Genomic DNA, 12,067 nt, shown 5'->3' with positions numbered 1-12,067 from the left:
TGTTATTAATAATATATATTTATTATTTCTAGGTATTTGATAACTATCTTTTTAAATAAAAAATATTTTTTCTTTTTATTAAGGATAGGTGCTTAAAATGAAAAGATAAATAATTATATTAATTATAAGATAATGAAAGAGTTTTTTATTTTATTCTCCTTCTGCCAAATGGCATGGAAAAATTTATGCAACAGCATAAGTATTTCTAAAGAAAGGAATGTTGTTGAAATGAACATTCGAGATATTTGTTTTTTCATGTTTCTATTGTTTTCTGCAGAAAGAATAAAATATAGTTTATACAAGAAGAAATAAGATTTGATAAGATTTTTGTTCGTATTCATCGAGATTTAAAATTTATAAAACATGTTAGGAAAGAAAGGAAAAGGTGTATGGTTCACAGCCAGGCATAGGCATTAAAATTTAAATTCGAAAAAATCACTTTTTAACTTTACACTTACAAATTTAGATTTGTTTATGTTAATTATTTGTTTTTTTTTTTGTTTTTTTTATTTGACAATCTTCTCGTCAACTTAACAGTCGTGATAGCAAAGACAAATAAAGCGACGAAGAGAAACGGAAAGACGAAAACTTTTACAGAGTTTATAAATTGAATATTTACAAGTTTGAAAAGAAGTAAAGAGACAGAAAAGCGATGTTTTTTCGAAAAAATGAAACGCAGTAGAAAGTGAATATAGGAAAATAATAGATAGTGAAAAAGTGAAGAAATATTGAAAAAGACCGAACATTTTATTTAAGAAAAGAAAAAAAATATTTATAATAAATTTGTTTCGCAGATATTGAATAAGTTATGCATAATCTCTGTATACAGATTCGCAGTCGTAAAATCAAAGAGAGATGACAGATACATATATAATGACAATGATATGCTATAGTACAATAGGTAAGCTATGACGAAAGATGATACAAAGAACGAAGTGGCATAAATGATAGAACATATATCATAATCACAGTGCATAGGAAACTCATGTTTTCTCTAGATATTGTACAGAGTGAGTATTAATAGGTGGGAAAAGTAGACTAGAAAGAGAAAGGATACAGTAATAGTAAATGATTTATCAATTAAAAGACGAAAATGATCGACTTTCTTCTATGTTCATTTTTACATTTTTTTTCTTTTTATTTTTACTTTTTTTTTGGTTTATTTTTAAAGAAGTATTAGAATATAGAATATACAAATGTGCGTGATAAAACACACAGTTAAGTTTCATACAATTATCAATCGTTAAATTTCAGTAGAGTAGAAAGATATAAAAGAAAGATAGGTAAAATAAGAGAGAAAGAGAGAGGAAAAGAAAAATGAAAATAGAAAGACAAGTAAGAATTGTTGTACGAAAAGAAAAGAAATTGAGCGTTAAAGAAAAAGAAGTAATGATCACAGTGTTCAGTTTTATATTGCTTAATAGAAAGAAACAAAGTATTGAAATATAGATATAGCAATAGACTAGAAATGATGTTGCACTCTTGTAGATAGATTAGAAAAGATTAGAAAGAAAAAGGAGATGAAAAGGCAGAAACATAAAAGAGAAAATGGAAAGACAGAAACATAAAAAAGAAGATGAAAAGACAGAAACATAAAAGAGAAGATGGAAAGACAGAAACATAAAAGAAAAGATGAAAAGACAGAAACATAAAAGAAAAGTACAGAATGTGTGAAGAAAATAAGAAAAGAACTAATGAAAAGAAAAATAGAGAAAAAAATAGAATATAGAAGAAAAAAAAAGAAAGGAGAAAATGTCGATTCAGAGATATACAAATAGAATAGATTAGAATATAGAAATAGAAAAAACGCAAGTAATATGATAGAAATGGATTAAAGAAGATATAGAACGAAATAAAAGTAGATTTAGGAAGAGAGAGAATTTTGTACAAAATGAGTTGACAGGCACAAAGATATCATAGAAATATTTACAAACTTTTGGGTATAATGAAAAAAAATGAAGATGAAAGAAGAATATAGAATAGTTTAAAAGATATTTAGAAATTATGATTAATTAGGGAGATAGAAAAAGAAAAGATAAGAAAATTAATAATTTATAAATAGAGATACTATTTCACAAACTATACAAAAGAAATTATTTTAAGAAAGTTTTAAAAAAGTTGAGGAAGAAATATACAAACAGAACAGAGAAACAGAGAAAATAAGCTAATCCATAAAAGCTTTTTTTTATAATATATGTAGTAGGAGAATTAAATAGTTCGAGAAAAAATAATTTGTAGAAAGTAAAGAGTAAGTAAGATAGTAAAGAAACGAGATAAAGAAATGATATGATGAGAGAATTAGTGAAGAGAAAAATTAAAAAGTAATTAGAAAAATAGCGTATCTTTGAAACGGTAGTTCAGGTACAGTAGTAAGAAATAAAAGTTCGTACAATGAAAGAATTAATATATAGATTTAAAGAAGAAATGCGTTTTAGAGATTTTCAAAGGAAATTCTACAAAAAATAAAACTGAGAGAAAGGAGAAAATTAAAGAATGAAAATGTAAATAGAAAATAGTAGAAAGTAGTATATTGAAATGAAATTCATGTTGGCAAGATCAAGCAACAAATCTTGAGTTTGATAATACTGATATGTTGATGGCAACGAAAGATAAAGTGAAAGAAATAAAAGTGGAAACACTTATAGGAAATAAAATAGATATACACAGAAGAAAGAAAACGAAAAAAAAAGTTGAGAGGTTGCACGTGAGACGGAAAGTTTGAAGTTTTGCGTGAAAAAGGATAAAGCAGTAAGATTAGAAAAAAAAATTTGTTTAAATTGACAAAATTTGACCCGAGGTATAGTAAGAGCGCTAAGGATTTTTTTAACAAAGATTCATAGATCATTGTCGATGATTATTTTGAAGGGTCAAATAATTTCATCGATTCCATGTTTGATTGCGATAAAGGAAAAAAGAACCGAAAGGATTGCGAGGTACCTGAGAATCGATAGACAAGCGAGAAAAGGCTATCACAGAACGTTAGGTTTGTCGAGAAGGTTCAGCTACTCTCATGAGTAAAAAACCTCGATAACGATGAAATAATTTTTTAGGAGCAGTTCGCATCGTTCAAACCAATGATAGTAAAGCAAGAAAGAAGGATTTGCCGATTTTATATTTCTTAATGAAACCGAGTGGCCAGTCAACGAATCAATTTCATTTTTTTTTTTTTTTTTAAGTATTTGAAACATTCAATGAAATCAATCATCATGAAAAATCAAAATCATCAAACATCAATCAAATCAGTACTATGTTATTAAATTTGTCTTAAAATCGCGTGATCAAAGAAATGTTTTAGGAATTTCGAAAACCAATTGAATTTGATTCGTTGATTGCACTCAGCGAGGAACCTCCCTGGAAGATGTCTCGATCGTGAAGAAAATCCGGGACTATGTTAAATTCACTTTCTGTTGATATTCAGAAGATTATCCGTGATATTTCCAAATTCTATGAAGATCGCCGCTGGATCTCAACATTAATAGACAATAAAATTATATTGCCGTTCACAATTTGGATCAATACTAACAATCAGTTTTCAATAATCAACTTGATCTATGCCAAGTATTAGTTTTAAGGTAAATCGAAGATCCATGCTATCGCATCCGGTGAAAGACAATTGATATAAACCAGGACAGTGGGTGATGAAGATTCCTTAATTTCCTGTGTATTTACCAATATTTCGTCATAATCGACCAAGTAGTCCTAAAGAAAAACAAAAAAGAAAAATATTTAATTACGTTGCACTGATAAGAATTCTTACTCCTGATCAATCAAACAGATCTAGAAAACTCATATCTTCACGATTAAAAGGAAATACATATGTAATCGATGATGAACAAACGAGGATAGAAAATCTAAAAAAATAAAAAATAAGACTCACACCATTGTTTTTTCGGATTGTAAATGCTACCAATGCAATTGATTGTTGCCAATTTATGATGTTACGTCGAAGAACCATACTCTCCTTACCTTGGCCAATACAACAGTTGTCAGTACTAACACCGACCTCACCAACCTAAAAACAAAAATTCTTTTTTCGAACTCTATTCTTAATATTTCCCTTTACTTTTAAATCATTCGATTAGCACAAGTTATTTATTATTCGAATATTTCCTTATTTCATCATTTTTATTATAGAATTAGCTTTAACCATTATGACTGTCAACATAACAAATCTCTGTGTGTTTGACTAATCGATTCGTTACGTAAATATTACACAACTTTCAATGATAATTACAAAGTTCTCGAATGTTTCGTAAAGTATCCTGAGATCGATTATCTCGTTTTTCGAAAGATTGTAAAAGTGAAACATATCGCCAGTCCACCTTACGTAACAGTTTGCGTAGGCGAGTACCAATGATTTTTTAGCCTTTTTATCTTGATTAATTTTTTTTCCCTCCAACGATTTAGAACTCGTCAAATAGCTGCAATCTCGGAGACGCTTGCAAGCAAAAGTTCATCCGGTTTCTTACTTTCACTGCTTGGGGCTCTTTTCGATCCCACGTCGATGCGGTAACTTTTCTTTTCGTCTTTCATTCTTCTTTATTTCCTTCGCCTTTCACGTCGTTATAACCGAAAAAAATACCATCATATCATTCATTTTCCATATTACGCTTTCTTTTTTTCCATAAAACGACATCTTGAATATATAAATCGCTCATAAACTACTATATATAATATAATATAATATAGAGTACTTTTGATATACATATGTTCGTTATTTATAATGACAATTCTATGTCTAATATGTCTATTATTTTTTTTACTTATATATCACATGTATGTACATACTTATAAGATCGTATATATTGTTTAAAAGTATCACTTTTAAACAATAGTAAACATTGCAAATTATATAATATTATATTACGAATAAATACATTTCTCAAAAGGAGATTAATAACTTGTTGAGAAAATCAAAAAATCAAGAAAGGTCCGTACGTTTCGCTCTATCAAACTCAGAACCTGATCGTATAAAAAATTTCCTCCTTTCGGCACGACTAGCCACGCCGATCAAAACTCGACACTTTCAAACTCCAAGTCAAAGGAGAAAGTAAACTTATTCTTTTTCTACTCTACTACTTTTTAAAACTACTTTTTTCACGTTCTACTTGTATCCGATAACGAAATTCTTTTCTCCATTCCTTTTCGTTCCTTTTACTAAGAAATTATTTAGCTACTCCGAATTTATTAGTTAATAAAATATTCAATTATATGGTTATGATAGAATTCGAATTAACGTCACGCTTTCAAGCAAATGCAAAACTAGTATAACGAAAAGAATAAAGAGGAAAGGAAAAAGTAAGTAATTATTCGTTCAGCTCGATCGGCCACGCCAAGATAACAGGAATAAACTTACTCTACTTCTCGGCATCAGCCAAGGGAAAGTTTCGAGAGCAGGAGCTACTCCGCAAGTTTCCATTTGCATCCTACTTTTACATCCTACTTTTGCCTATCACGAAAACTATCGTTTCAACGCGTCACGCTCAATCGATTTCACACTTTATTTATTCATGTCGATATTGTTTGTTATCAATACGCGTTCTGTCATATTATACTTATACTTTTATTATTTTTTTTTCCATTCTTGACTTTTACACGATATAGATCTAATTCTTACAATCCTTTCACTTTCTTGGATTTCAAGGTAGAAGCGTGACGCTTAAATGGCACGACTCTTGTTAATCGCAATTAAAATATTATTGTAAAAACAAATAATAGAGTTTATCAATCAAAGAAATCTAAATACATATAATAAGGCCTATAAATATAATACATAATTAGATTGATAACTTTAGATAATTATAGATCATCTAACTTCGTTAAATTTAATTTTAACAATCTCGTACGATCTTATCAAGTTTAAAACATTGTTTCTACTCGAAATCAATATTTTATAAAACATTGTTAATTACAATTTATGTCGATTAATTATTTTTACTTTTACTTAATTTTTGAATTTAAAAAACATTAGATGTGTACATGTACGTATATATATATATAAATTGATTAAGAAATCCTACGTGTGTCGTAGTAACCTAATAATTCTAATATCGACGTACCTCCTAATTCGATTTTACGTAACGTGTCTATAAGATGCTCTAATTTACATCACTATGAAGAATCGCATACATGTATCTATCTGTCATAATCGAATAAACGTTAAAACGATAGCGTAATTATGTAGTAATCTAATTCGTATTCATATTTGTTCAGTCGACGAAAGAGTTGAAACTTGCATAAATTATACTTTAATTATTTTTTAGAAAAAGGAAAATATCATTCGCCCTTTATTCTAAAGAAATATTAGCGCTTGATCGCATAATTAAAAAGAAAAACATTTCTTATATTTTGTTTTCTTATCTTAGAGAAAAATTCATGGTTATGCAACTCGTTCGTACGACATTAATTTTTATACGTTCTATCTTTGATTTTATATTTCTTTTTTGAATCTATTTATTATGCGAAAACAACGAGGTTGGTCTCGAACGACATTCGGTTTTTATAACCAGTTTGTTTTCTCGCCGCGATTAATGAAAAAAACAAAAACTCATGCACGTTCTTAGCAATATCTTCAATTTCTTCGATATGTCGATTTGAACGTAGAACACAATATTTCATTTTATCGTCACGTCAGTCTTCGTTAAAGTTAAAACGGAAATTTATATTCGCTGATAAGAGACCGATAAAAGATTTTTTTATTCCCTTAACCAGCAATTGAAAAACGACCTTCTATTGGTCTCTTATCGGCGAGCTAATTAATATAGAATGATTTCGAATATGATTACGACAATAAAAAAAGAAAAAAAATGAACATGCTAATTGCACAAATTCGATTTTACGACATAAACTTTAAATCTATTAATATCTCTTTTCTTTCTTTGTTTATCTCTTTCTCTTTACATGTTACCAAATTATTAATTCAGCTTTATCTTTGTCAACTAGATAATAAATATTTTTATACAAATATTTTTTACTTTTAACACATAATTCATAAAATATAATTTATTTTTCACTGTCACTCGTTCACTAATCGCATAATTGTAAATCGATTCCATCGATCGCATCTCATAATTATATCGAAGATCTTGTAAGCATGTGCGATGATACGAAATGAAACAATTATTTTAATACGACAAATCAATCAAAACACGAATAAAAAACAAAAAGAGTCTAATCTTGGCAAATATAAAAAGAAACATGTTATATCATTAATGCAAAATGAAGTAAGAAAGTATTACTTACTTCGTTTTACTTATTCGTGAACTGACGTTTGTATCAAATATTAAAAAATATTTGTACGATCATTCGAAAACGTTGTCCGTAATAGGTATAGCAAAAAATAAGCGATTTCGTTTGTAATAAATATCTCAAATAATTAAACAATTTGTTCTGAATTATTCTTCAATTCATTGATCCGAAATATATACAATAGCGAATTATAATACGATCGTAAACTCACATGATGTTGGAGAAGTGGCGTGGCGTTGTGAAGTTTTAGCCAATTAGGCTCGGAGAGCTTTCTTGTTGTGTTCGATCTTCGATCTTCCAGGTAAGTTAAACCAAGTGGATGCGACGTATGCCTTTATATCACCTCTTAGTCCGAACCCAACTATAGTCAATCCACGTTACTACCACTTTTTCCCTTGCTCTCCCTTCCTCCTTAGCTTCTTTTCTTTTTCTCTCTCAACTTTCAACGAGTTCTACGTGTTCTTTCAACGAACCCCACTCCTAACTCTTTCTCTCTCTCTCTCTCTTACCTCCTCTTTCTATCTTGACCAGCCACGACTCGTTACAAACACTGGTATAAAGATAGAGACAGTTCGAATGTCAAAGCGGTCATGCGCGATCGTGGGTCTAGCAACTCTCTGTTTCTCTTTCTTTGCTCTCGTCACTCTTGCATATGTTAGAAAAGAAGGAAAAAGAGAAAGAGAGATGTATAAGTAAAGAAAGTAGTCGACAGTGCGTTTTACATTGCAAAAAGGGAATGTTAATATGTTCCTTCTTACGATCAGGGGTCATGTTCGTGCTCTCTTACCTAAGAGCCAGTTATGTAGCGGTTATTGCGATTAAAATGCTACTACCGACCAGTAGTAACACGCTTTTATCACATCCTAATATCATACGAGTTATAAAATTAAATCATTCTTTCTTTAACAATCACTTAAACTCTAATATAATTCTTATCTAATGTAATTTAGAAATTTTTGTTATAGTTACTTCAATATTTTTACTATTACAAATAATTATGATCTATTATTAAGTCGTATTGAAAATTGTTTTCTCTCTTTCTCTTTCGTTAATTGCTAAAAATATAATGAAAAATTCATGAAAATTATTTTTTCATCAGTAGAAAAGTTCTTTTCATTAAAAAAAACTTCGAAGTTAACATACGCGATAACTATCAAATAATTTCATGGAGTCACGTTGCCTTTGTCGATAATACACGTTTTCGAAAGTACTTTCGATCTTCGACGAAGCAGATCGTCTACACGTAATTTCACAGAGTCGAATCGGTTTACATCAAGTTGAATATTAAATATTCCACTCACCGATCGAATCAATGATTTTATTTGCATTAAATATTATTCCTGTTCCTGTTAAACAGGAGAGAAAAGTTTACGCAATTCTCGATTGAAATGCACGAGAAACAGTAACGATCGTTGATCACGAAGTATATTGACGACTAGTTGAGATTTTTTTATTCGTGTTAAACTTTCTTTCGGATGTTGTTTAAAAGACAGTAACAACTACTTTAAAATAGAAATTTAAAAGGGTCTTTTAGGCTGTTAAGCAAACAGGTCAGTCCATTATAATTTGTAATTTTTACATAACGAATACACACTCTCTGATTTACGCTTATAGAGAATTCGTTAAAAAGTTCATAAGAGATGTATTTATTTTAGATTGTACTGTTCGAAGGAAGACGCGTTAGTAGGTCACTAGCTGACAGTGAGTATTCGATTTTAATGGCACACTTTTCTTCTCTCATCCTTTCATTCCACCTTTCCCTAAAGACTTTTTCTAACCGCTTGTTAAACTGTTCGAGAAAGACTCAAAAATACAATAACTAAATATATTATATATTGTATTGTTTTGTTTTATAAAATTCGTAAAATTTTAAAACATTATAAGCATAGACTTTCGTCAACCGATAAGTAGACCAGGAAATTGTATATTTACCAAAGTATTTATTACTTCCAGTTAGCACGAAGAGATACGATTATTGGAAAGTTTGTAACGATTAGAATGGTTTTCTTCCTTTTTCCTGTCCTCTTCGCTTCACTTCATTTCCAGGGAAACAGTACCATTTCATAAGAGACGCGATCTACTGTAAAACCGCTTGAACTCCTTCCAAACGATCATCATAATGATCAAGCGATCGTCTTCGTGGCTACATGGAAAGCGACCACACCTTTTGCTATTCAGAACGAACGAAAGTTTCATTCTCGAAAGAAACAAGTAGTAGAGTATATATCAATACTATTCTCATCTTTACATTTTATCACAAATTCTTTAGGAATAGGAATAATAATGAATGAAATGCAATAGACACGATAGAAACAACTCAGGATGCAAATAAGAGAATAAGATCTCAAAAAATGTTCTTAACTATTCAAAATATCATGTAATTTTGAATCGACTCACTCATATATATCAATATTTTATAAGTTTTATTTCATGTGTCACTATAAAAGTAAATGTTAGTTCGTATCCGAATGTTAACATTTATTAAATATAGATTATACTAATTCTTAGTAAAATATAAATATACTAATATAATTTACACTATACGTTTTACACTATATCTTTTATTTTAGACATAAAAATATTATATCTTGGAAATAAAAACGGATATAATACGCGTATAATACGGATTAAATAAAAAATAATAATAAAAAGAACAAGGAAAAAAAGAAAATTCGGATAATTCAAACATTTCCTCTTATAAAATTATATTAATGATTAAAGATAAATTTTATATTGTTAAATTACAATAAGATATCCTTTGAGACTTAATTAATTAATCTTATAAATAAAATATACTCACACACGAGTCATTTTATAGAAGCTAATAACATTTTCGAATATTTGACGTATCACTTTTCTTTCTGATCTTTCGTTAATTAAATCAAAAATCCTTAATTCGAATTTCTCTATGGTTTTAAGAAAAGCAACAAGACCCCATACACACACACACACACATATGCATATATAATAGATGTATACAAATATGGAAAGAGATATAAAGAAACACAAATTATTTATAGTTGCTCACGAGGATATCGTATTGGAATCGTTCTTATCGATCTCTCGCGTCGATGTGGATCAACGATCACAACAGAGTCAACTTTCACTTTAACTCGAGAGGCGACATTGCGCTTTCGCGCGTCTAGCGCTTCCACCTTGTTCGCCTTGGATTTAGCTTTTCCATTGTCTTTTATATCCTCTTCTCAAACTGGAATGGACATTTTTTTTGTAGCAAGTTTTGATAATGAAAGAAACATCCAAACCTTTGGTTTCGGTTTGTACTCATAAAAAAAAAACAAGATAATAGAGTATTTTTTACAGGACCATTTGCTGTTATTTAATTTCTACGTTATGATCTGAGAAAGAAACAAAGAAGTCCATACTTCTCCTTGAAAATTATCACCTTTCCTCACAGAAAGTTATTTAAATGAGATGGTATATTTCTTTTTTTACCATTTCAAACTTACTGATGTATTTCTCTAAGAAAAAAACTAGCAAAATAATGAATAGAATAATAATCGATAAATATCGTTTCTTTAATTTTTTGACTTCAAACGAATCTGTAAGCTATTAAAAATTTTTGTCATATTTTATCTCGTTTCTATCATTTCCTTCATTTTGTATGTTTTTAAAGAACTTTCTTAACGTACATATTCGATGAAAATAATAGCACCTCAGCATAAACTTTATTAGCAACTAGTTGGCAAGGTTCACAATAATAGAATGTCAGCGATTGCCATTACATTTCACGTGATCTCTTGATCTACACTCGTTGTAGCAGTCCTTGAAATTCCAGAAGACGAAGAAGAAGACACGATATGAGGAAAAAAATTATAGATCGTAATCATTAAAGGAACGAACAATAGAAGAAGCAGTTCAGATTCTATAATAATAAATTGCCATCTGGGCAGACTGATTCCTTTCCCTGCTGGACCAATTGCAGGTTTTGTTGTTGAAGGCCAAGTGCATTAGACAATTAAATACATAGAGTCCGCAATCTAACAAGAAGCATAGAATTTGTTACAGAAGTTTGGATATCTGAAGAGATCAGTCATATCATCAAAAATACTGTTCTGAGGATTTCCTTTTCATATTCACTATTTTGAAGATTAGAAAAACTCATTCCAAAAATAATGTTTTTTACAGATTATCTTTTCAAAATTTCAAAACAGGATTTTACTTGTACGAAAATTACTTATTTTTAGAAATAAGTTTTACAAAGAACATAATATTGTTCAAAAATCTAAAAAGATGTATGTGTATGCGCGCGCGGGTAAGTATGTATAGTAAATATATGCAATAATAATTACATGACGAGACAAAGACGGCATCCTGCAATTTATTTACCTCTGGTCTTCTTATCTCGTCAGTGTCAGTCTCGAAGTAAACTTCAGTGAATTTTATTCTTCAACTGGCTTCTTAATCTCTTGAAACCTTAGATGTGATCTATTCAAACAAAAAATACTTACACACACATTATATGATATGATGTTATATTATATTATATTATATTATATTATATTATATTATATTATATTATATTATATTATATTATACTTATAAAAATGAATATATTAAATAATAAAACAATTCATTTACATTTCTTGAAATACGAGAAAAAGAATTATCATAAAACATAATAAATTTTGACTGAATTTAAATGCAGCCATTGGCTCGACAGTACTTGCGTTATTTCTCTCATATCGCAAGTAATATCGATTTCCAGGTCTCACCGCTTGGAGGTTGCTGCTATGGAGACCCACGGGCTAAGACTCTACAACTAATGCCAATTATTTTAAAATCAATCATATAGAATCAT

At 29.4% G+C, this 12,067-nt stretch overlaps 2 long non-coding RNA genes across 2 annotated transcripts; both read right to left on the bottom strand.

The window, feature by feature from the left end:
- Positions 1 to 2,125: 2,125 nt before the first annotated feature.
- On the bottom strand, positions 2,126 to 7,667 carry LOC122628558. The gene is made up of 3 exons (XR_006327071.1): positions 7,460 to 7,667; positions 3,878 to 4,012; positions 2,126 to 3,699 (listed from the first exon to the last, which is right to left on the bottom strand). It is a non-coding gene; the product is annotated as an uncharacterized LOC122628558 (long non-coding RNA).
- Positions 7,668 to 9,937: 2,270 nt separating this feature from the next.
- Positions 9,938 to 11,705, bottom strand: LOC122628559. Its single transcript, XR_006327072.1, has 3 exons — positions 11,596 to 11,705; positions 10,899 to 11,246; positions 9,938 to 10,815 (listed from the first exon to the last, which is right to left on the bottom strand). It is a non-coding gene; the product is annotated as an uncharacterized LOC122628559 (long non-coding RNA).
- Between the last annotated feature and the right edge of the window lie 362 nt (positions 11,706 to 12,067).

This window comes from Vespula pensylvanica, chromosome 4 (assembly GCF_014466175.1).
Source record: "Vespula pensylvanica isolate Volc-1 chromosome 4, ASM1446617v1, whole genome shotgun sequence".
Taxonomy (NCBI): Eukaryota; Metazoa; Arthropoda; class Insecta; order Hymenoptera; family Vespidae; genus Vespula; species Vespula pensylvanica.
Note: the sequence above shows the minus strand (reverse complement) of the source record. Positions and strands in the feature narration are given on the sequence as shown.